Source organism: Pagrus major, chromosome 1, assembly GCF_040436345.1.
Source record: "Pagrus major chromosome 1, Pma_NU_1.0".
Classification (NCBI taxonomy): Eukaryota; Metazoa; Chordata; class Actinopteri; order Spariformes; family Sparidae; genus Pagrus; species Pagrus major.
Genome location: NC_133215.1, coordinates 14,696,809 through 14,722,576, shown reverse-complemented (window position 1 = coordinate 14,722,576; position 25,768 = coordinate 14,696,809). Strand labels below are relative to the sequence as shown.

The 25,768-nt window shown below is 40.8% G+C and overlaps 1 protein-coding gene across 1 annotated transcript in view; it reads left to right on the top strand.

The window, feature by feature from the left end:
* Positions 1 to 5,966: 5,966 nt before the first annotated feature.
* Positions 5,967 to 25,768, top strand: part of tet2 (tet methylcytosine dioxygenase 2) — a 30,485-nt gene continuing 10,683 nt past the window's right edge. Inside the window, exon 1 of the mRNA XM_073465805.1 lies at positions 5,967 to 6,122. The gene's annotated coding sequence lies outside the window, so the exon portion shown is untranslated. The remainder of the gene's footprint in view (positions 6,123 to 25,768) is intronic.

The following is a 25,768-nucleotide window of genomic DNA, read 5'->3' as shown; positions in this document are numbered from 1 at the left end:
TTTAGTTCTAACTGTAGTTCACTTATTTCTCCTTAATTTATCTTAATTCTTATTCTATTTGGCACCGATGTCTGCATTAACTCCTTTTACACTATTTTATTTAGTTTATTGTGTTTTTGTATGTCTTATTTTTCTGTTTTTTTTAGCATTCTCATTAATCTCCGTCAGGATTAATGACGTTCCATCTTATATCTCATCTTGTGTTCTGCCCATTCTTTGTGCACAGGTGTGTGTGAATTATTCTTCTGTGTGAGTGTCTCTCAATAACTGATAATGGCACGTGTTCAATTTGTCACATCATATTCCACATAAAAGAAAAAGACAGAAAAGTAGAGCCGCGACAAGCAGATTAAAGGGGCCTTATGTAGTTTTGGAGAAGACATTCAAACCGAGAATGTCATAATTTAATATAATATATAATATAATATTTACAATATTAATGAGGTAATAATACAAACTCAGAAATATTTATTTTTTCTTTAACTAAATAAACAAGCTGTTCTTCGGGGGAAAATAAGGTCCCCTGAACACTGTTTGAAGCTAGAAAGGTGGCAGGGTCCGCCAAATATAAACAAAGTACAACAGTATGAAATTGTGTTGTCCTTTAAGGTCTGTTTGTTTATTTAGTCAGTCATGAAAACAAAGAAAAGTTTTTTTTTAGTTTGTTTAGGCATAAAAAAAAGTCAATGAAGATCCTTCTCTTCTGTTTAAAATGTCTTCCCCAAAACTACATACTGCACCTTTAACATTGCTAATTCTTGATTGTTCATATGTGTAAAACTTTCATTTCATTTTTCTTTTCTTTTTTTCATTTTTACTACCTTTCCTCTTTTGGTTTATGGAAGCTGTAACAGGCTAAGTGGCTTCAATCTGCCCCCAAAACAGAAACTGTGTCACAGCAGTGACCCAGGCAATGATTCCCCTCTGGGAACAAGAGATGGGTGAGAAGCTTGTATCACACAGCTGGTAAAAAGGGCTTCCCCACTCTTAATAGAGGGCCGTGCCTAGAGAGGCTTCAGATGGGGGGCGGTCTTGTATTAAAGGGAGGATGGAAGCACCTGCAGCCTGAATGCGGGAACCAGCTCTTAAACCTCTCAGGAGCAGTTGGTCGCCACGGGAACAGCGGCAGGCCGTGATTGGCCTTGTCCAACCCTGCTGTGCCCGGGGAGGAACTCTGTGAATGGTGAGATGGCACACGCACCGCAGACAGAGAGGCGCTGTGAAGCGGGGCAAAGTCCTGCGATTACAAATGTGCAGAAATTTGGATAAAACAGCACAAATATTTTCCAATTCTGTGCCTTTTGGAGCTCAGCAAGTGCTCTCCAGTTACTCTCCCTCTCTTTCATTAAAACCCCCAACCCCCACCAGACCCCCTGCTGTGGCTTAAACAATTAGGCTATGTGAGACCCACACTAACGACTCTCCCTTGTCTTTTAAGATAACTACGGGAGGAGGGGCAGCAGTGGGTGACATCTTGTTAGGGGGGGGATCCAGTGGTCGGTCGCTTGCTTGAGGATACCTTGTTATTACCCTACATAAAGAGTTTATCTGTGTGTGTTTAGATTGCCCCAGGTGAGGTGTTTGCTAATACCATCGGTGCTTGTGAGAAGCGCTGGTTTTCTCAGCTTCACGACGAGCCCCCAGCAGCTCTGTCGCGTCTCAGATGTCACCTTTTTCTCCCCACCTCCAGACCAATGTAAAGAAAGTTGTAAATCAGTGGCTTCATCGCAAGCCACTGATTTGAGTCTCCACCTTATTTAGGCGCAAATGAGTCACACCAAATATAAAAAACAAAACATTTCAAGGCAGCAAAGTGAGGTCATGTCGAAGGTAATGTGAGTTAATTCAAAAACAATTGTTACTTAGTTTTTCCAGTCACATGACAATTGTATGTGTTCTCCTAGTCCACATGAAAATGGAATACATTTCTTTTTCTCTACTGCTTTTAGCTAATCAGTTTTACAGTGCTTTTATTTTTTATTGCATTGATTTTAAATTTGCCTGTACTTCTATTAAACTTTCCTGGATTTTTTTTGTTTCCATCTTATGGGTATATTTATATTACTTTTGCCTGTAAAGCACTTTGAAAAAAACCTCTGTGTTTAATTACGTGCTATATAAATAAACTTGTCTTTCCTAAATAGTTTTAAACAGGGTTTCAGGACAACAAAGACCTGTTTTTGGAGGTAAAAAAGCACCAGTATGCTGTGGACAGAAGGCCAAAATGACAAAAAGAGAAATAAAGTGAAGCTTGTGCTTGAAGCGTCTGTTCATGGTCTGAAGGTAAGATATGAAACCAACTGACAACACTTATGTCGGCAGAGCTCTGCACGAAAAACACTAAGAGTTGTGTCTTCATTCAGATTTTGTGGGGAAAACCTGGTTGTTCCTAAAATACAAGTCAAACAGCGGCCAGTTTTATTTGAATTTCATGAAAAAACATTCAAATACTCAATTGAAAGGATTGTGAGTAAGGTAATTCACCTAAAAAATGTAGGGTTGCGAAGAACTTTACATTTTCTATTAATTTTAAAGGACAGTTCACAGTATTTCAGCTGACTACATCAGCCTTGTGGGTGGGAATTCAACATTAAACTGTAAGCTGTCTTTATCATTCAGTAGACTTTGTGACTTTTGTCAGTTACATTTTCGTAAATGGCAAGTCAAATGTTAAAAGAATGACTCATTTCCCTCTGTGGTCTCACCACCCACTTTGATAATGTGCATTGATGCTTTAAAGCCACAGTTTTACATGAAAGAGCAAAAAAAAATTGCCTGTTTAGGGAGTGGGACTATAAACCACCACAGTGACACGCAGATTTAAAGAGCACAGGCCCAGATCTTTGACCTCAGGAGGCAGAGAGATCCTCTCTTTGATTTGTTTGGCATAAATCAGTACAAGCGCCAGCCCCACGAGAACACCAGTTAACATCCTCCACTAATGCTCATCGTCATCTTTGGGTGTGAAATCAGTCAAGTGACAAGTGTGCCTAAATTTTGATGACCCTGGGTCAGCGTGAGGCCGCGGCTGTGTGTTTGCAGATGAGGTGACGGCACATGCCTGCAGTCCTTTGAAATGTGACAAGGTGAGAGCAATGGTGAGATAATCTCTGATTTACGAGTTACAGTAGCTTTCAGGGGAGGCAAGCCAAGTGTGACCGCTGGCAATACACATGGCAGGAGTCAATACGGCCATTTTTAGTTGCAAGCAGGATAAATGCACGTTTGGAGTGCTGCATCTACAAAATCAAGCCCTGCACATTTAAACAGTAACAAATACATTAATTTATTTAAAGGTGAAAAATAAACAAGCCTGTTGCCTGTGAATATCAACCTGTGTTTTCACCCTTAATGCGACTAACTGAACAGAGAGATATCTAACATGGACAACAAGTACAAAAACTTTGAAGTTTGAAAACTGTTGTTTTACAAGACAAGTTGACTGAGTGAACTTCCTTGTTTACAGCTGCCTGGGGGGAGCTGGAAGGAAGCTGACCAGTCTAAACAACATCTGAAAGCCCTACAGCATCGATCACCGGGACACTTCATTGCAGCAGTGGTAGGTTTACTGTCTTGCTCAGGGGCGCTTTGATGGCAATTGCTAAGTGTAGGGAAAAGAGGCTTTTCATTTATTCAAGATCTTCACAACTCATCTGGGGATTTAAGTTGAGTGGGACAGGAGTTTCACTATCACTAGAGCTGCAACTTACAATTATTTTTGTTTTTCAAGAAATGTTCCACCTTAAAAAATGCCAGCAGTCACGCCTGACTCGGGCTAACAGGTTGGCTTCTACTAATGCCTGCTAGGTAACAGTGGTGGAATGTAACCAAGTACATATACTCATGTACTGTACTCAAGTACAATTTTGAGGCACTTGTAGGCTACTTGACTTTTTTCATCTTATGAAAATAAAGTAAATATAGTCATTCAAAACAGATGTTTTGGCTGATTGCTGCATCACATTCTCGACGTGGTGAAGTCAGTCTAACATTTAATTACTAAACAAATGCCACTACACCCCTGGACATCCTGAAATGTCTTGTTTTGACATTCTCAACAGTCACAGATGACTAAAGAAACCAGAAAATCCACATTACCTTTATGTAACGAAGCACTAACATCACAAGGCAAACACAAACTCGCCACTGTCAGCTGTCCACTGGAAACTGGGTCAACATCTTATCACCCAGAAATAGAGCAGAGGGACCACTTACTGATATCAGCTCAGTTGCTTTTACACTTAACACTACTTCAACTCTTACTGTGGTCCCTTGATTAAAATAATACTACCTGACACAACAGATGAATAGTTCATAAAGGCTGTATACTGTTGTGGTGCATGTGCAGTCAAGTTATCAGGACCTTCTGTCTGATATCCATTTACAGCTTTTATTTCACAATAAAGGAATAAAGACACCAGAAGGTTTCTCATGCCCTTATGGGTTCTTTTAACCTGTATCTCCTCATTTTTGTTCAGTTAAAGAGGAAATCAATGAGGACTTTTACCCAGATTCATCTAAACAAAGTCCTTTGGATGGTATTCTATAGGTTTACTGACCAGTGAACTAAACCCACAATCTGACTTAATTCCAACTGTATAATGTGGTTTAAAAAATGTACACTCAACCAGTTCAACAGCTGACTTATGTAAAGCCAGAAGCCAGACTTGATGTAAAAGGGTCTATTTTGTCTTAACAGGATCTGTGTTGCAGCTAGAGTGACTCCTCCTCCCCCCCTCCCTGCCTCTTCCCCTCCCCCATTCTGTGTAAAAACAAATCTCCTTTTCTGCTCTGCGCCTGAAACTATTGAGTCAACAAATGTCACTGCACCAAGGCAGGGGCTGCTGGGAAAGAGGTGGGGTCTCCCTTTAAGCCTTAACTGCAGCTAAAGGGAGATTATTTTCAGACAAGACCCACCTGTTAGTGAAGTAAAAAGAGAATTGAATAGTTAAGTGGACGGGGGTGACTATTGATCATTGTGGTTAAAAATGTTACCGTATGTGACCTTTAAATTCAAAGATGCAAACACGCTCATGCACACTTTGCAAACCGAACCTCAGTCTGACAGCTCTTTGTGAAAGAGAACCCACAACAAAAACCACAGCTGAAGTGACACTACTCCATTACAACACATTTTCACTCGGGTTATTTCAACAACTTTCCGGGGCTGAATTTCTTTTCAATCACCCTCAGCCCCCTTTTCTCTCACACACTGCTCTCTCTATCTCTCTCAAGCCCACGTGGCCAGTGTCAACAGGAGGTGGGTCTTGGCAGACACATGAAGCAAAGTAGGCTATGTAGAGTTGTCTTACACTCTAAAAATGAGCCAGCCAGCCGGGGCGAGGCGTGCCAAAATAAGACACAGCCGCTGCTCAACTGGTTGGGCTCCAAACCGGCCACCTCTGATCGTTTTGCTCTCAATAATGAGTGCTGTTACACTACAGGGGAAGTCATGTGTGACACAGAAAGAAGGAAAATGAAAGAAGGAAGTTGAGAAAGACAGAGTGAAAAGGGAGGGAAAAACCCTGAGTCACTCAGCTTCCTGTCTGAGAAAAGGAAGGGGGTGGAGGCATCTTGTGCTCAGCCACAGTCAGACAGTTGAGACCGGTGCAATATTCAGCATAAAGTGCACTGGGGGGTGGAGTCCTGTCCTGCTCACTGAATCCAGTCCAGTGCTTCAGGGCAGCCATCATAGTGTGCACTATTGTGTGCGGCTGAGGGAAGAAGAAAAAAAGAGGAGGGAGCAGAGGAGGGAAAGAAAACCTGTCTCTTTGTGTGGGAAGGTCTCAGCAGGAAAGTGATTTTGTGATTATTTGAGTTTGCCAGCAAAGCGAGGCTCTTCCCACCGACCTGCAGCTTCATCTTGTCTACTCTGCGCCTCCTTTGCCTTTACGCCAGAGTCACATATGAGCGTGCTTCTCAGGCCGGCAAACAGCGACACCCGGGCTTCTCCTGATGATGAGAGCTGACGTCAGACTGGTTTCCATGAATATTGATGTGGAGGATAGTCTGTTTCATAGAAGAACAGAAAGAGGCAAGATGGCTGCCCTTTAGGATTTGTTAAAGAGGAGATCCAGACGGTTTGTTGGAATTTCTACAAAGTGGAGGGACGTAAAAAGGAGGTGAGAATTTGATTAGTGTGTTAATACTCTGCTCACCCCTCTCCTTACCTTTAACCTCGGGTGTATTTTTGGTGTTTTGTGTAGCAGGCGAGGGATAGCAAATGTCCCCCACCGTAAAAGCAAGAGCCAACATAATAAGGAGGGGATATTAGATAAAGCTACTCCAACATGGCTGACGATTTTCTTTCTTTTTTTTTTTTTGGTGCCGGCTGAAACTGAAAGACACCTCCTGTGTTTTCCTGCGTGTTGTGTTCACTCAACATTCTTGCTGCTTTTGAACGCATCATAGAAAATGGTGTACTTAGACTGCTTGTTCAGTAGTTTGTTTTTTTTTTGTCTTTAAGAATAATTTAAATGCCTGTGTGAAGCTCTCTGTCCTTACTCAACATTTCAACACAGCTTTTTTGGAACAGGCACATATTATTAAAGGTGTGTTTGAGTGTATTTTCGTACGAGTACACTTGTTTAAAGAGAGGAAACACATTTTTTTACAATTATGTGTAATTATTAGCTATTACAGAATCATGCTATTTTTACAGATTCTGTTTAGATGCAGGCAGTCGTACCCTCATTAGCTTTCTATTTTCACATCCACGCCTGTGTATGTGTTTGTTCGTGCTGTACAGCGAGACTGTATATATGAGAGTAAAAAGTCCAACCTGGATGTGTCTGTCCAGCAGTGAGTGCAGAGTGTGTGCACAGCAGTAGAGCTGGACTAGCTTCTGGCTTTGTGTATCTCTGTTAATCAGCTTTCATTGCTTTCACCACTGAATGACAAGCAGACACAAAGGCAAATCCCAAGGAGAGTCGAAAAGAGAAGAGAATTGTGGTGTAGTGGCAGAGTGTAGTGAAGGCAGACAAGGTCAGAAAGCTCTGTAGGAAATGAAACTCAATCCTACTGCACCATTAACTGGGGGAACAAGTATGGTTATACTGGAGCAGGTTTTTCCTCTTTAGAGGCTTAACAAGAGACTGTTGCCAGAAGGCAGCAACAAACATCTCATTTCTTAAAGTTGATTAAACTTTGTACTTCTTGACAGGATTGTGTATCCTTAATGCCGCACATGCAGTTAAAGGACACTCAGTCCTTAGTTAGGAAACAGCTATTGACAAATAGATTATTGACAGCACAAAGAGGAATGTGCGTCTGTGTCTGATATGTAATCATTTTTAAAGGAACTGGGGCAGAACATCAGCACGGTGACCAAATACTTGCACAGATAGAGGAACTAAACTACAAAAAAGGAGTGATAACAACGAGGTCAAACCCTAACAGTTTGTTTTTTTGTGTTAGTAAGCGCATTTTTAGATATACACTCGTTGAATAAATGATAATAACATGTAAATTCTCAGTTGTTACGGGCCTTATCTCAATTAGCCAATCGCTAATTGGTTGTTAGTCTTTTTTCTGAATTTGAGTGCTACTGTGAGATTAACATCTGAATGGCCCATTAGAATATAACTGATCTCTCTCAGGTTTGTGTATTGGGGCTTGTGTATTCCAACAGTCGTAATGTAGCCACATGGCCTCAAGTAAAATGCAAAGTAAAGGCATGCCTGCAAGGTGGAGAATAATGACTAACCTTTAACTGGCCAGTGGGACTTAACAGCCCAGGCAGTCTGCAGGAGCAACAGAGGAATTCAGATTAGTTTGAGCCTAATACAGTGCTGAAGTTTGAGGTTTTCGGAATTCAAAGCTACCAATGACGACTGAGAGAAAAGTGAAGTAAAGTCGGTTGCTTGAAAGCCGATGAGAGACAAAGAAGAACACTATTCTCTGACAGCCAAACGCTCTTTCCTCTTCTGAATTAAACATTTGTTTCAGAATGTTTGTGTTTACATGCAGCATTTCTGTGGCTGCCTTTGAAGAGCCATGTAGCCTCAACACTACAGTACACACCCTTTCAGCTTGTAGTGGAGGAGAATCCCATATTTAGTCTTTGCGAGATGTCAGGTAACTTTCAAACCAACTGTGGTTGGTGTTTTACCCCTCTGACGCAATGGCGTGGCTGTGTTTTGATACGGCAAGCATGGTCACTGGCTGTGGGATGTCAACACGAGCGCTTACGCGGGACGGTCTCCATAGTATTCTTTAAGTATGTTGTGACTGCACGAGATCAGGTGATGCATGCTTTCGTGTCTGTATTACATGTAGCGTCTCATGTGGAAGATCAGATTAGGTCATTGCAGTTGTTAACATTTAGTTTTTTTTGACGTAACCTTTGCGATTGAATAAGTAAAAAAAAAAAAGTCTGAGGCTGAGGTAGTTGTTTTTTTAATTTCTTGATTCCATGCTACTGTATATGTACTGCATAGTTTGGATGGACAATGAATATCTAACCTCATTTTTTCCGACTGAATGCAAATGATTGATGGTTGCCACAGTGTGGTTGAACAGTTTCTGCTCAGTTGCAGGATTTACAAAAGCATAAAAGTGCCACGATATAAAATTGGGAAACAAGCACAAAATTTTGCTGGAGGTGTTTCCATGAGCCTCTGTGTGGCTGCTGTTACATCAGCAGCTGAAAAAGGCACCAGAGCCTTAAAGGGCCTACAGGGGGTTGAGTGGGGGAAGGGCCCAGATAGATCAATCACTTGCACATAGCTTCTCTCATCCATCCACACCTACAGATAAAGCCGTGCGGTTGGATTGCTCCTTCGTCATGGCCGTAAGTCCCCTTTATGTCACTCCCAGGGCAAAGACAATATCACCTTTGGGAAGAATGTCCAGTTGCCATAGCGTCCCACAACAATGCTGTCCACTTACAATACCCAAGCCCTTACCCAAGCCCTCACCTCTGACCCTGCTCTGTCCAGCCCACGCATCATATTTCCAGCCAGAGGGCTGCTGCACAAATGACAGAGCAACAGGCCCAGTGGCAGGTTAGACATTTTAGATTGTACTACCTGCTGGCTGGTCACAGCTCCACTGCTTTCCTGAGACAAAATGGCGAGATACTGAGTGTTGTATTGATTTCTGCAATATTGATTTCCCTCTTGTCTGCTATTGGGGGTTGTTTTTCTATGGAGAGCAAGGGAGAAGCAGCAAACCACAAACTCAGGGTGTTGCTGCAATGGAACCTTTGTGCCATAAAGCAGTCACATATTTGCACACAGTTTAAAAAACATATTTGCACAGGATTTGACTACAACAGCGCAACAGCAGTGACAATTGTCTTGTTGATAAAAGAAAAAAAAAAAGGTGAATTTGCTGGATATGGTTGAATGAGCTTTAGCCTCAGACATCCCTGTGGAGTTTTGATGGAAACTGTTTAACTGCATGCCATATGCCACCTTATTTAGCATTATGTGATTTTTACCATTTGCCAGACGTTTATCAAAGCTTTACATACTTATCAGCTCTGAAGCCGTGTGCTTATCTTTGAATACATTCAAAAGAATGCCTATTAACTGAAGCCAAATCACCAAAAAATATGACTCACACCAATAATTGCCTAACCAGATCCACTTTAACCCCCAACAAGAATCTTGGCTTTCTGTCCCATGAAGGCCTTTCATTGTTGAAGAGAGTTTGTTGTAATTATGGCCTGGGAGTGGTTTATTGGTCATCACTGGGATTGTGTAATGTTAATAATGTTTTTATGAGTCCGACATACAAAAATGTTATCAGTAATCGGCAAATGAGATGCACAGTGAATCCCAAATATGACTCACGGCCTTCTTTCTCCACGAGGCCACGCGTTGTTAGTCGGGCAGAGGCGTAATTATGGAGTGAGTGTGATAAGGCTCTGTTTGAGTGGCACACGGCCGGAGGGAGTGTAGCTGGCCCTGCGAGCATGTATCGATGTCAGGGTTTACCTCAGGGGTGAGGCAGCGAGGGCAGCGACTCAAAAGCTTCCTCCACGTGAGCACAGGCACATGGCCGCTCTGTTTACAAACACTATCCTGGCATTCCGCGGAGAGGGAGGCAAGTGAGATGTTACGCAACCATCCCCAAAGCGAATAGCATCCCTTCCCGCCTCTCGCCCGGGCCGCCTCTCCTACGCTTGGACAATCTTCTTGAAAGCCGTTTTTCGCCGGGATCCGCTACGAGACGTTAAGAATATAAGAAAAGAAATTAAGAGCCACAGTAAGGACGGAGCCTGTGCTCGAGAACGTGGCGAGCCTCAGAGCAGGCCTTTTCTTATGTTGATGCCACTGACAGTACATAGCGTCGGCTCAGGTGAAGGCCTTAATAGAGACAGGACGGAGATTAAGCTGGCTTAAAATGTTTCTGTCAAGTCGGACGATTTCACAAACTCCCTTTACTGTTCCAGTTCTGCTGCTTGGCAACAAACTTGCAATATTTGCAAAGTTCATGCAGAAAACCCCAACATGTGATTAAGTCCACAATGGTGCTTTCAACTGCAGTGAACAGAGAAACGTTGGTTTGATCAGAACAAACTTTTCCTGATTCTAGAAGTGAAAAAAGTCATCTTTTGTGAATGTATAAATAACATTCAGGTAAAGCTAGAGCTCATGAAAAAGGGTGTTGTTTGTCATTAGTCAAGAAGGTGAACAGATGCAGATAAAACCATTGGTGTTTCCATGTTAGAGAATGAAAGATGCCTCCTTGCCAGCCAAGATGTTGCTTTTTAGAAAATGGGGTCAACAATGTGTGGAGTAACAAGTAGAAAACATGCACACAGGCTGTCAATATGCCTTACAAATCTTGAAAAGTGACCTAACCCCATGCTAGGATCTTATCCTCGGTAAGACCCTCATGTCAAAATGTAGAGCGGCCAGTCAGTTCCAGTTAAATCAAATCTGAGACAATGGGAAGGCATTGACACAGGTCTAATCCTGAAAGGTTAGGGTTAGGGTTGGAAAAAAGTAGCTTTCAGGACCAAAAGAAGTGATTTTAAATATATATCTCGTCAAAATCAATCTTCTGTTTGATTGGCTAATTTAGATCAATATCTGAAAAGGATTTTTGATGGCTCATGATCTGCAAAGCTCCATCATGATAGCACAATCTCAACTGGGTTCACACCGCTTCTAATGGCTGGTTGCCCTCTTCTAAAATGGCTGTCAGATATGGATGGTTTTGCTGCTAGGAGCTGTCACTGAAAAGGTTAGGCCCCATGGCCCCCTGTTGTCTACACAAGGAGCACAAAGACAGACAGCTGGTCCTGAATGTCATTTAGAAGCGTAACCCTACCAAAGGCTTTGAATGACATCACTAGCTACTTCTGAGGGCTTCGAGTGGCTCAGGCTCAATATTAGGTTTCCTGAGTGGAATGTACGAGTGCAGCAGCTGGTGTCTTTCCGAGACGGACTGCTCAGTGACAATCAGATCGTTTTGCGTCCATATATGTGTTTTTATTGGGGGTGAAGTTTCTGATCTTAGCTTTGGGTACGAATGGACTTCTTGACTGGACACTTCAAGTGCGTTGACACTTGCTGTACCACCTTCCCAACCATAGTAACAATCTTATAGATGTGGTAGATACAAATGCAGTAAAACACTAAGCTACACGACGAACCATGACTGATGTTTCCTGAAGCTCTGCCATATTTGAAGGACGTTAGAAGGAACCCATTAAATATCATTTAACATCTCTGTGCCCTCTGATGAATTTCTACGGTGTGAGAGATATGGTGAAGGGTTTATAAATCCTTACACTGAAGCCATGAATCAAAATATCCCTCACTCAGAAGGATTTGTGATTTCAATTCAATGAGAGAGTCACGTGCCTCCCACTCACTCAGTGGAGGGAAAGAGGGAGCTTAGCAACAGTGGCTTAGGTTGGGCTGCTTGGAAACCAACGAGGGAAGAAATATCACTACATTCCCTGTCCAGATGACAAATGAGCCCATATCAAATATTTCTTATTCAAAGTTATTCTGGGCACTACTATGGTATATCTATGGCTTCAGGCTTTATGAGCAGGAGAAGAAAGGAAACTGGATGACCAAACTCGCTTTTTGTTCAAGATAAACCATTATCTGTAGCTCCCAAGTTACTGAAATCTGCCCTGGTTTTTAGCTCGTTTAGAATTCCTCCACTGCCATGTTGTGTGCCATGTTTAAATTTCCCTTCTATCATAATGTTTCCCTTCGCTCTGTTTACTGTTCACCTCCGCTTCCTGTTTAATTGGAAGCTGGTTTGGATTTGGATCATGCAAACAGAAAGGAAATATTTGCTAAATAAATGTGCCTGTGAGCTAATCACGTGCCAAGACTTGGAGGCTGGAAGGTGAATTGGAGGAACATGGGAATCGGCGTTTGTTCATCACTTGGCTTTGTGTATGCTTCCTTTTCGTGCCAGATTGTAGTGGATGTGAAAATGAGCGAGGAGGAAAAGGTCAACATGAAATATTCTTTCTTTTGTTTCAACTGAGAGCTTTTACCATATCTTTCTTTTAGGTTTTGCAGCTGTGCACATTTCTAAAACGCAATTTTAAAGGTGTTGATCCGCACAAGTGCAAATGTAGGCTTCTGAATATGTGGCACTATTGATTTACTGGCAGGATCAATGGGTAAAGCACATGTGCACACCACGGCAGAGCAGCCTATTCTGCAGTCAGCCGTGCCGCGGTAATGTTTAGACCAGATGGGCTTTGGAGCGCTCATAAGATGGTCGCCATGGCTACCATGCACTCTGAAAGAAATTAACTTTGGTGTGCGCACAGTTCATCAAGTTAGTCAGATATATTGACTGATGCATAGACAAAGGGTTCGGAGGGGAGACGAGACGAAGCAGCTCGGTAGGAAAAGTGCAGCATAGTGAGGGGTTGGGGGCAGGTTACAGGGTTTGTACGCTCAGAAGCCCATTTCTTAATTAGAGTCTCCATGTGATGCAGCTTGAAGGCACGGAGAAAGGTTTAGACTGCATGTGTAAGCTTTGCACAGGCTGCCTCCAAGCAAGGCAGGCTTTCTTTTCAGGTTGTGCTGATTAAACATGAAAAACCCAAGACTAACAGGTTTATGAAGTCAGACCTGGGCTAATGTTCAACGGCTGTCTACTATCAGGACTGACCTCTTTTTGGAAACAGTCCACACTGACATGCGTGTCAGTGGCTCTGAGCGAAGGCACTGTTTCACCGAAATGGTTTTTACTTTTTGGCTGATGGTTAATAGATTTGATCTATGGCACTGTGGCTTGTTATCAGCAGCTGTCTGGGCAGTTTCACTTTTAGTGATGATATTCTAATTTACTATTTAAAAAATTGCATAAAGATTAGATTATATTCTTTTAACTAGCAGGTTTAAGCAGAATTTTCAAAGAAAGCTGAAATGCTGAACAGATAAGACTGATTCAATTTGACAAAGTGTACCAGTAGTAAATGTCGGCATGATGTTTTGCAAGTTTGTAGTCTTCCCACAATACCTGCTAAACAAGTTGTTTCAGAAATACAGAGAAGCGCGGTTTATAGCCTACAGCAAAAGTCACTGAGCTATTCATACCAATGTCACTTACAAAAACATTTTAAGAAATGTCACCTCTCATATTTGCCATTTCAGGCCAAGCCTCCTTCATATTCACAGACTTATTGCTCAGACATTCAGTACCACAAATCTTAAAGCACCAAAACATGTGATATCCTGAAGAATTTGTCCATTAGTCTAAGGGCTTTACAGCCACAACATGAACTGTGTCAAGGGAAAACTGTCAACAATTCACCCACTGCAGCCTCGCCCCTGAAAAATAGACGCAACATAACCAGTTCTGTCAAACCACAAATCACTGACTCCGATGCTCCTCAGAAGAGAACTTTGTAGCTTTTAATGAGAAAATATATTTCATGTGTCTTGTCCACCTGAGCTCCACAAAGACAGAAAACACTATCAAACAAACTTGGATTAGTGTTGACGTTCTTCTTAATTATGGCTATGAGCACTTGATATGGGTTGTTAGTTAATTGTTCCTGTCTTCCCTCTCTCAATTTATCTTTTTACCTTGAAGGAGGTCGTTCAGTTAACCTAAATAAAAAACTGCACACAATTCATTATTGCAGTTTTGTCTTTGTCTCTGTTTGACTGTTTCAGCTTCACCTTCTGACTGCATTATCTTAGCTTGTTTTCAGCTAGTGATGAGGTAGTAATGCTCATGTCTCATTACAGGGAAAAGGTGCCCACAATGAAACTCCTGGCCTTCATTAGTCAGCTATCAATTCACTGGAAATCACCGATTTATCTACTCATGGCTAATTATTATTCAGGTTTTAGGGGCATTTGTATGGACATGAATACTGCGTATTCAGAATTTGCATCTCAATTTAAGTTTTTACCGCAGTTTGAGTAAGAATCACAGAAAACTCATAGCTACTTACTAACATTTGTCATCTGCAAGTGCTTGAAGATGATGTATGATGGCCACCCTTTGCAGTTGCAGAAGCCCCTGTATCCACCAGATAGTGGAAGAACAAGAATAATGGTTACATCAACGCATCCAATGATTTGTGGGATATGGTGCGCTGTTTCAAATCAGTGGGGATGTAAGCATGCCTCGTCCAGTGGTGGCACAGGCACACATACAGGCTGGACTGCTTCCAAGCCAGTGAGCTAAGTTTCTACATTTCTAAGTGTGAAGACACCATGTTTTTGACGAGGGACCATGGCATTTGTAATCATGATATCACTGTATTTTTCCTCCTGAAAATTTTGAGCCATGTTTGCGTAAACGTGTTTTTCAGAAGATCTTTCTTGCGACCAATGCAGGTGCTTTTAGCCAAAACACGGTCCTTTCCTAACGTGCTGAAACCTAAGCAGAGCATAAGCACAGCATTGTCACAACAACAGAAAATTGAAAATGAAACCTAAAGAAATGTAAAGTTGCAACATAAAGAAACGTTAAGTTTTAACATATCAATGGTTTGCAGAAACCTACAGTGCCAACATTTATTCCGGTGATTGGGCTGACTGAGTAGACTGCCTGCTGCATAAGCTGTATGCGTCATGGTCTCTTCTCAAGCAAAGTCGAAAAAGATTAGCTTGGAGGACACAGTTTAGCAAAACTTGCAGAAGGGTGACAACAATGGGAGCAACATGACTGCAGTTTGAAAAGGAGGGAGTTCCTCTGCAGAGTGACCTCCTTGCATTAATCGGAGTAAACACGGCTGAATGTAAATTGGAATATTAGGGGAGTATTCATTTTCCATTTAAAAAGCTTAGTAGGAATATTGTCTTTTTCAGACTAAAGGCAAAAACTGGAATATTTTGTGCATTGGAAGAAGTGTCTACTAATGGCAAACAAATTAACGCAATAAAATAATGTTGAGTAGTTCAAACTTTCTCAAATGATACTACAGTTAGTTAACAGATGTCAAAACAGATTAAAAGAAGGAAGTGTGACAAAAAGCTGGAGGAGCACATGGACTGCAGTGGGAATCTCCACGAGTCAGCCACATCTGTCTCGCATTAGACATAAAGAACAATGTAGATTGTACAGACCCCTTCTTCTTGCGGAGGGGGGAGGAGGCTCTCTAGGGAAGAAATTACAAACAGAAGTGAATGTCCTCTGCTTTTCATTCCATAATCTATTAATCTTGTTTCAGATTCAAAGAAGTGCATCAAGATACTGAATGGCATTTGCATGCGTGCATCACTGAAAACCCCCTAAGAAGTAAAGAAATGAGAATGTGAAAATGAGACAAAGGCGTGCTAGATCATATAAACATGAGTGATATGTTGAATCTGGTTGAAATGTAATATTTTTATATTGCATTTTTTTTAAATGAAAGAGTATTTTTTTCATTTCTCATCAAGCTGATTCTACTTGCTCTGTTTTGTGGTCGACCATGAGGGGAGAGGAAAAGGGCAGAAGAGGGAAGAAAAAAGGAGATCTGTTGCTCCAGGGTGTCATGTGATGCAGCCATCGTTACGTCACAATGTAGTGATTAGGCCACAGTGAGCATCAACAGGAAGCTGCACTACTCCACCTGAAATAATGACTGGACCTGAGGTTGTACAGTGATAAGTCAGATTTCCCTTCTCATGCAGCGATCTTTGCTGTTATTGATAGAACCTACACATCACTAACTGAGAACTTCAAGCATAATACTGGCCAGACAAAGGATACTAAAAGAAACACCAACCCCAGCCACAGTTTGTACACTTTGCTGCCATTTGACAAAAGATACAGAAGTATCCGCTGTCATGGCACAAGACTACAGAGCAGCTTCTTTCCTCAGGCTGTGAGACCCCTGAACTCATTTCCTCATTAGTCTGTATTGATTTTTTTTGTGTGTGTGTGTGTGTAGCCTGGGGAATTACAACAGACATTTGTGCTGCACAATTACAATCCTGAAATTTGAATATATTTGCCCCCCTTTAGTGGCCAACACAACAGATCATCTATCTTTAAATCTAAGATAGAAGCTGTATGTGCCCTAAACATGAGACAGAGTTGAGTTCAACATGTGTTAGATGAGAAGAATAATATCATGCTCAGTTCTGTATGGTAAATATGAAACTTCAAACAGCAGCCAGTTAGCTAAGCTTAGCACAAAGACTGGAAACAAGTGGAAACAGCTAGCCTGACTCTGTCCAAAAGTCACAACACTGCTTAACAGCAGCTCTAAAGATCACAAATAAACACAATATATATTATTTGTTGTGTGTACGTTGTGGTTTTACATTATGTGCTGAACTATTTTTTTGGCTAGGAGCTGTGACCTCCAAGAGTAGCTTTATATTTGTGGAACCGGCATGAGAGTGGTGTCATGCATATTTCCCAAAATGTCAAACTGTTCCTTTAAGGGAAAAGAAAAGGATGTGGTTATCTGATCTGACACATGAAGAAATATGGTAAGATGGCCTGGTGCTCTGACCAGTGTGTGTGGTCCACTTTTATCTCTTTTTTTTGTTCAGGATTTCACTTTCATGTTTAATTTGTTTAGATATTTCCTCTTTCCGCGCAGGCTGGAGATCTATCAGTATGTAGATCCCACATGTTGCTAAGGTGGCTCATGTGACAGAGGGGCAACAGGATCTAAGCACTCCGGAGAAAATGTTGCAACGATCGAGCTAGCATGTAAATTTGGGGGATTATAAAAATGACTGCAGACACAGGGGTCGTTTGTTTCTTCGCCAGGGTGGAGAGAGTCATATGTTCAGACTGATAGAAAGAAAGAGAGAGAGGGCACGAGCAACCATGTGAGGTGCATTGTACGCACTGCGTGAGCGTGCCATGTGACATAAATCACAAGTGTGAGATGCCTGAGTAAGAGACCCAGTGAGATCTAGAACATGAATGAACATCTGCCATATCGTGCCTGACGAGCATTTGACCGTCAGTAGCAACACATGCTGCTAGCACTTTACTTCACATTGTGCTTTGTGACTTGGTGTGCTCTGACCTTCCAAACTTTCCAGTCCACCCCTCAACTTTTCCCTTAAACTCTCTCCAGTGGAGTCAACTCCCTCGGTTCATATGTGAGCCATATGTCATATGTCATAATTCAACATGTCTACACAGATGTCTAAAGGAATATTCAAACAGACCTACATTTGGCAAATGTGTGCAGAAACAGTCCTCTTGTTGTTGTTTATTGAATTCAGAAATTTGACCTACAGCAGGTTGAGGGTGGAGCATGTATTATTAAGTACCAAGAATGCAATGATCATACAAATAATTTCAAATAAAGTAAATCAGTCTTTGATTTAGTACTAATCTTAAGGAGACTTTGGTGTTTACACAGAGAGCTGGAATGCAGAGTTGTGAAAACGTTGTAGGAGGTCATGAGGTTTGCAGAGCAGCGAGCCCGGTTCTATATTTACGGGAGGGATTTAAACAACTGTAGAATGCAAGTCATCTGACCTAATTACACTGGTAGGGGTTGCTAAGGATGAGGTTTCACTCGCAGCTCTGCAGCATGCAGTCTGACCTGTCTAACTCCAGTCTGTCAGCATACACAGTACAGCCATTACAGTTTTTCTACTTTTGACAGTGAATATCCATTACCAAAATTTATGTTACAAACACAGACTTAGTTTTACCTCCATTACCTTCTCCATGTCATGATCTGTCTTTATGTTTTAGTTGAATGAGAACTAAAAGGTCAGTTTAACTCCCCCAAAGTTTCAAGTTAGGAAGCTTACTGGAGTTCATGGTGGCTCCAATGAGACTAAACAACTGACACATGACAAAAAGCTACTATTACAGATCGTGATTAATTTAACAGGTAAATTAATCGTATGTAGTTGGTGTATTTTACAGAATGTTTAAAGTATTACTTCTGTATAAGTTGGGACATGAAACACAAGAGAACCCTACATTTATTTTTTAAATATTACACTATTAGAAATAACATCTTAGCTAATATGGACTGGATTTCACTTTTTACCATCAGTACCATAGTAATACTATAGTTTTTAGAATGAAAGCAATATTAAAAGGTGCAATATGTAACAATTGGCCACATGCCAAATTCATGCTCCAAACAAATAGGGGGCAGCATTTTATCAGAGTACCCTGTAACTGCTGCTAACTGTAAATGTGGTTAGCGGGTTGGCTAAGTAAACCAGCCAATCTCCCTAGGCATAAGCTATAGCATTGGACAATCACCTCCTAATGTACAAAGTAGTAGCACGAGACAGGATGGCCAGGAGATAGCTTGTTAGCATGCTAACTTCCGGACATCTCTGCAAAACAATGACATAACTTCAAAAATGTACTGTACTGTATTACTTCATATTCTGTTAATAATTGTAGTTAATTTTTGATTGTTTTAAACTTAAATTCTTACACATTGCACCATTAATACTAGCTAATACTAAAAATAATCTGTGGGTATGGTGGCTAAATGATTAGCAAAGTTGTGAGGAGCAAGTGATAGTTGTGGAATAGTCAGGTTATATCACAACGAATATAAATATTGAGCAGTTGGTTGTGATTGAGTTCATCAGGCATGTGGGTTTTACTTTTACCAAGTGCTCTAAAAAATTTATAGTCTCAGGACTGGATGCACGCTCCGTGTTCTTATCTTTCAAACAGGAAAACGCAAATGGGCCCATTTCAGCGAAGAATAGGAAATGTACACTTGAGATTACGGCTTATTCTTGGGACTACTCTGCAAAACAGCGGTGTGGCTTGGCAAGTGTGCGTTTGATTTACAGTTCTGCTCCAAATCTACCCCTCTCTCTCTACCACTCTTTAGCCTGGCCTGCCTAGGTCTCAACCTGAAAGTGCAGAGACCTGAGTTTCCCAGCAGCTGTCGTTAGTGGTGAATGTCACATGCGGCTGCCAAGTCACGCCAAATAGACCCCATCTACTATGGCAGCTCTCATATTTCACTAGCTCTCTTTGGGAATAACAAAAACACAGTGAGAGTCCGGTGCATTAAAAGTTTGTTACACGAGAGTTGTGTAGACAAAATGCAAGGCGACTAAATATCCATAACACCCTTGATCTGTAGCTCAAATTTAATATTCTAGTATGGACTAAACGATGATCTTTAAGTATTTTGATGCAGAAATAGAAAAGTTGTGTACTCCTGCATTAGGTAAAGCAAAAAACAAGACACTTAATTGTTAACTGCAGCCTTTAAATGACTCTTGTGCAAACTGTGTCCATTGTTTTACAACACTGATCACACCCTTGCCCCCAGGCTTCAAAGCACTAAAGCAACTGACCATCTATAAATTGCTGCAAATACATAGCTACAGAGACAATAACTATGGGCAACGACTGTCTAGATTTCCAACAACAGCGCTTAGGTCATAACTGCACAGGCTAGATAATAGACTGAACAGGAGGGGAAGTAGATGATAGCAGATAGAAGTACAGAGGAACCTCAAAGTGTAATTACAGGGCAGAGGACTGGAGGTGTAGGCTGTTGGAGAGGGAGGGAAGCCAAACAACAGCATATAGAGACAAAGAAATTGACTTCTGGAGGGAAAGAAAGCTTTGTTGGGAATCCAGTTCAAGCCAAGCAAGTTAAGTCATATCATAAACTGAAGCACAGTGCTCATTTCCCTGGTGGACATTAGATACTAGAAAGAAAACCAAAATAGATCAAAGCATTATAACTTCCAGAAGGCATCCACACTAAAGCCGCTGCAGCGCTGAGCCTCTGGTTAAGTTTAGTGCTCTACTTCTGGAGCAAAAATAGATCTCCCTGTGAATCACATTTAATACATAATTAAGTAGCCGAATCTCCAAATGTCTTAAAGCAGTCAGAATTGGACTTACAACATTGCGTAATTGGTGTGTGTGTGTTTGTTTTTTACGCGTACAGGCGCGCGCACACTCAGCTGGGATCTCTGGCTTTGTTCTGGGTTTGCAAAGATTTTTTTTTGTTGTCAGTGTGGGTGTATCCAACTGTGACAAGCTGCTTGGCTCCGTTCGGTCCTTTGTAAAGCCTGGAGTGTCCCATAGGAACGGAGCTGCACTGAAAGCAGCTTAGCACCAGTGTTCACCTCTTGACTTGAGTTACTGATTTACAGACTGCACCGTGGGCCAGACAAAACAAAGGAGTAGTCACATGGGGTCGGGAAGTGGTATTCACCCACTTACCTCATTGTTAGGTTTTCAGGGATCAGATGCTTTCTATTAAAAAAGAGTTAAAAAAAGGAGGGAGCATTAGTTTATTTATATTAGAGTTAAATTGTCCTTTATTTCCTAAATTGTTACTTTAATGAGTGTAGAGTCTACTGCAGACTATTTTTAAAACACATTTTCTGTATATCAGTGATATACAGTGCATAATTCCTTGCATTTTTAGTAAATATTTAAGCCAAAACAGCAAATCCAAAGGGAAAATAATCATTAAGTCAATTGTTGGAGTAAAGACATTGTTAATCATTCTCATTTATCTTATCTGCGATACTCCATCTATAAAATTAGCAGATCTGCTACAGGTGAGAACGCCCGAATGTTGTGTCGAATGAATGAAGACGCCCTCTGGATGCAAAGCCGATTTGCAATTCATCAAACGGAGCCGTGCACGTTTCACAACTCCCACATGGTCTTCTCGTACTCATTTGTCAAAATAACACATTTCAATTTTAATAACTTTGACATAATCATAAAGAGGCTCCGTGTCACTTCTGATTACGCTGCTGGTGGTGGCGTCCCGCTGTGGCACTTTACATCCGTCTGCGTCTGACAGCAGCAAAAGGGAGATTAGTTCTGCAACTTGTTGCCCGAGCAGTTCATGAGGCTCTTTATCTTCAGGTTCCAGCGCTGTCTGAGTATAACTAATGTGTTAACGTCTGTACGCTTGCATTTAGTGGACGTTTAATGTTATTTCGCATTGAATACATTGTCTAAGTTCTTGAATTACAGTGTGTAGTCAATCTGACCACAATATTATGAAAAGAAATCAATTGTTAAAGCCGTTAAAGATATTATATGTAACATTTCCACATTATAATGTCTATAAATGATTAGACCTCTGTTGTAAATTTTGTTGAGGCGTGTACTTAGATCATCTGAAATGTTTCAAACGAGGTTCAAACCCAGAGAGATATCAGTTATATTGAAGGTAACGGTGTGTTTCTTTTTGGTTGCCTGTCGCTATAACTTTTGGGAAAAATGCCAAAGTCTGTGAATGTGACAAATCATAACAAAACTGTACTACATCAGCAATTGTGGCTGTTTAACAATGAAGACAACAACATCATCAAACTCAGTCAACAATCAATTGTTTTGATTGAGAGACCACTGTGGTGGCAAGTACATACTGTGCAGTTAAGCCAGGTAATATTTTGGGGGCACTTTTAAATCAAATCAAATAATTCAATGTAATCATTTTTACTGCTTATCTAAATGACTTCTTTTTAAGTGCTGCTGCATGTAAAAAGATTGTTGGTTTTGCAGATTTTTCTTCGGTTTGTCTAAATGAGGATATATTCATCTTTAGTTATTACTTCTCCACTCCTCTGGCTAACAAACCCCTGTCATATTCTAGTGGACGATGCATGACAAGGCAGTTTTTTTTTGTCTTAAAAAGATGATATATGTGATGCAAGATTTCCTCTCCTCACTCCACACACACAAACGAATAACACCTCTCAGGCTCTTTTCACTACTCACTGACCTGAGAGTCTTTGTTTTCTGTGTGCTGCTTCCCTCCTCCACCTGCTAACAGGCAGCTGGCTGCTCTGTTGTGACAACGGCGGGAGCTTCCAGACACTCTTGTTACAGCTTGGCTCGTTAGTGGGAGATTTAGCACTCTAAGTCTGGGGGTCTGGAGGGCTGCTAATGTCCTGGAGGGGTGATTGACAGAAAAGGAGATGATTAAGCCTTTTCTCTTGCTGGCCTGCCTGGACAGAGCTTCACCTGACTGCTTCCTGTGCAGATTTTCCAGATTGGTTGAATTGCATAAGCATAACTGAACCTTACATCTGTTTGATGTCATTATTTCGTGAAACAATACACACGATTAATGGATGATTTTTATTTCAAAAGCAACGCTTGTTATTGCTGAAATGAATACTGTACATATACAGTACAAATATTTTTTAACGGTTATCAGGCTTCGGATAAAACATGTCCTTTCTAGGCGACAGCTCTGCCAGAATCATAAGCAGCTGTAACCACTTCCAGATGTGACAATCAGGCCCGATCATGGAGCACGTTTATGCCAAATGAAACATGCCATAGTACCTCAAATATTTAGCCATTTTTTTGTTTCCTCCCCCCTCCCCCAAACATCAGTCAGTGCCTATAGTGAGCCCATAGTAGGTTTACATTAACAGGAGGGCTTTTGTGGAAATCTAAAGCTGGATCCAATTATGTTTTCAAAGGTTGTATAACAAATTTTTCTGAACTTGACCATAGCAGCCGCCAATTGTGACCCAAGACTTTACTCAGAGCACCAAGGACATTATTTACTCCTTTTAAGTACATACAGAGTGACTTAAAGACATAAATCATGAATAACTACAGTCACTGTAGAAAAACTTCTTCACAAGGTTTAAAAACTGACAAATGCTTCATATGAATGTAAGCGTGTGGTGGAAACTTTTAGGTAGATGGTATTTATCAATTCATTAGGATCTTGTCATTGTCCGTGTTGCTAAGATGTCACTGTATAATAAACGGGGAAATTAAGGTGGTTAATGGCCCATTACATGCATATGCTGCCTTTAATGTTGAAAATATTAGAATCAGACTATTGGGTTTCATGTTATATCAAAATCAAAAAAGGTCCACATTATTTTCAAATATGCTCAAGCGTTCCGAATTCCTGCAGACATTCAAAGTAGACGGTAATTGTGATGGTGTAGAGTTGTTTGTACGTAGGCGGACAAAACCTCCAAGACACCAATTAAAGTCAGGAAAATGCATCTTTTCTCGCCCTCAACATATGTAGGAAAACAAAGGTTGGGGACAAACACAGCTTGTTTAGAAAGATGTCTACATTGCATTTGATATTGATTATGAAAGCTTTAATAGAAATGGGAAAACTATAGCAGCGTGTTTCTCTTTGTTAAAGTCAGTGAAAAGAGTCAAAACTAGCCAAATACAAATAAGACGTGAACAGAAAACACACACGCAAGACACAAATATTACAACATTCTTTTAAACGCAAATTGAGGACAAACTCAACAACAGGGTTTTTTGATAAATTGTATAAGGATATTCCAGCTACCTTTATCCCATGCCAGAAATGATTCTACATAATTAGTACAATCAGCTCTTTCTTCTGCCAAACATACTTTTCCTTTAACACTTTAAACTGAATCTAGGCCTCTCTTGGTGCTCGTCAGCTGCCCATTCCTTTAGCATCTGCAGGAGAGTTGCTCATAATTATGATGGATTAGACTGCGGCTCTTTGTGCCCGTGCGCCGCAATTGTTTTGCAGATGCTGCGGATGTGACACGCATTAATAATTGAGGGAGACAGAAATCAATATTGTACTGGAATCACTGGAATCTATCTGCTCCTGGCAGAGAGAGAGAGGGGGAGCTCAGGGAAAGAAAAAAGTGAAACCATAAGCTCTGTTTGCTGCTTAGCCTTCTGCAAAGACCCTTTTTTCCATAGATCAGTTTTATTAAATGATTTTGTAACACTAGCTACTTTCACTCTTTGCCAATTACTCTTATTTAGAACTTTGTTTAAGCTTTATATACCTACTTTCTCATTCACAAAGTCTATAAATGGCCTTGATGTTCGCTAAACGGTTCCATGTGCTGTAAAATGCTACCTTAATTGCTCAGCTGATGCCATACACAATCTGAATAGATTCATTACAATGTGCAATATTCACCTTTATTTTGGTATCAAACTCTTATTTTTAAGTTTTTAGACTCATCTTTTTAAATAACATTAACTTAAATCCAACAGTGGAAAAACAGAAAGATGTTAATTTTATCAGGATGATTATGTGGGAAACATTTGTGGGGGTAAGATTATATTTTGCGCTCACTATAACTTACTGACACAAAGCATACTATGAGTTTAGCCCTGATAACAAAGGCCTCAAACTTGAGAACCGAACTGAATTAGCATATTTGACATTACAATGCGTTAAGGGTGAAGAATACCATGACTGAACAGCTGACGAGCAGCCAACTCCTCCTCCCATCTACCATCTGGGACATTAACCTCGCATCCTACTGCCTTCAATCAACTCAACTTAATTTTTTTTTTTTTTTCTTTGATATTATAACCAATAAACCAAATTCATTAAAAGGGTTTAACTCTACAATGTCACTCTTTATTGGAAGTTATTTAAATCAACACTCATGTTTGTGGCAGTGACCTGGAGTGAGGTCAGAATCAAGGAAATGGATTCAAACACATGCCATTGTCTGTTTGAAAAGAAACAAGAAGTCATTGTTTCACATGTTGACTACACTGTGTTTTACACAGATGAAAAGTAAAAAAAAAAGGTGCCAAACATAGCTGCCTTGGATGTTTTATGTGCCATTTAAATGAGGCAGTTTTTTCTTTTTCCTCTGTCAATTTAGAACATGTTCCCTATATTTCTGTTTGAATCGATTGCTGTTCGAGTGCAATGAAGGCGGATAAAGTTCTCCTTATGTTTGTGCAACCTGACCTCTAACTGATAGATGAGCAATTTTGCTAACAAAACTTTGTTTCAAAACAATGTAGTCAGGCATCCTTTTCCTATTTTTCACCTGCTGAACTGTTGTATGGTTGACCGTAAGCATTTCGCCTATTGTGGTATTTTAAGATTTACTACTAACATACAGTTCATAACAGGATGTGACTGCTTGTAGTCTGAGACAAGGGTCTTCAAAGGGAAACAGACATATTGCCATGTATTCCTGATATTGGGCACTAAAAATGTGACAACCAAACATGGTGTAAACTTTCAGGACACCTTTTGCTAAATTGTGTATGCTAAATTCAAAATGGTGACTCAAAGTCCACTTGTAGCCAACTTAATCCTGTGATTACCTCGAGTCTGTGTTTTACTTGCTCACCAATAGTCTCTATCTGGTGTTTGGATGATTGAATGATGAGATCATTGAGGGTGAATTTAATTCTATGTCAGGATCATGTTATCAGCTGATACATCTTCAGTGCCAAGTGCAAACACACTTTTTTTGCTGACCTTCCCTTCACAAAGGCCACATTCAGATCTGAGGCTTTAACTTTTTAAGTTAAAGCCTCAGATCTATGTCAGCAGAGGATATCTCAAAGTAATGACATTAGGATCGTTGGTGTTGGACCAAAAAGATTGGGCTTCCTGAAAATTTTTAGTGTAGCCTCAACAGATTTATGG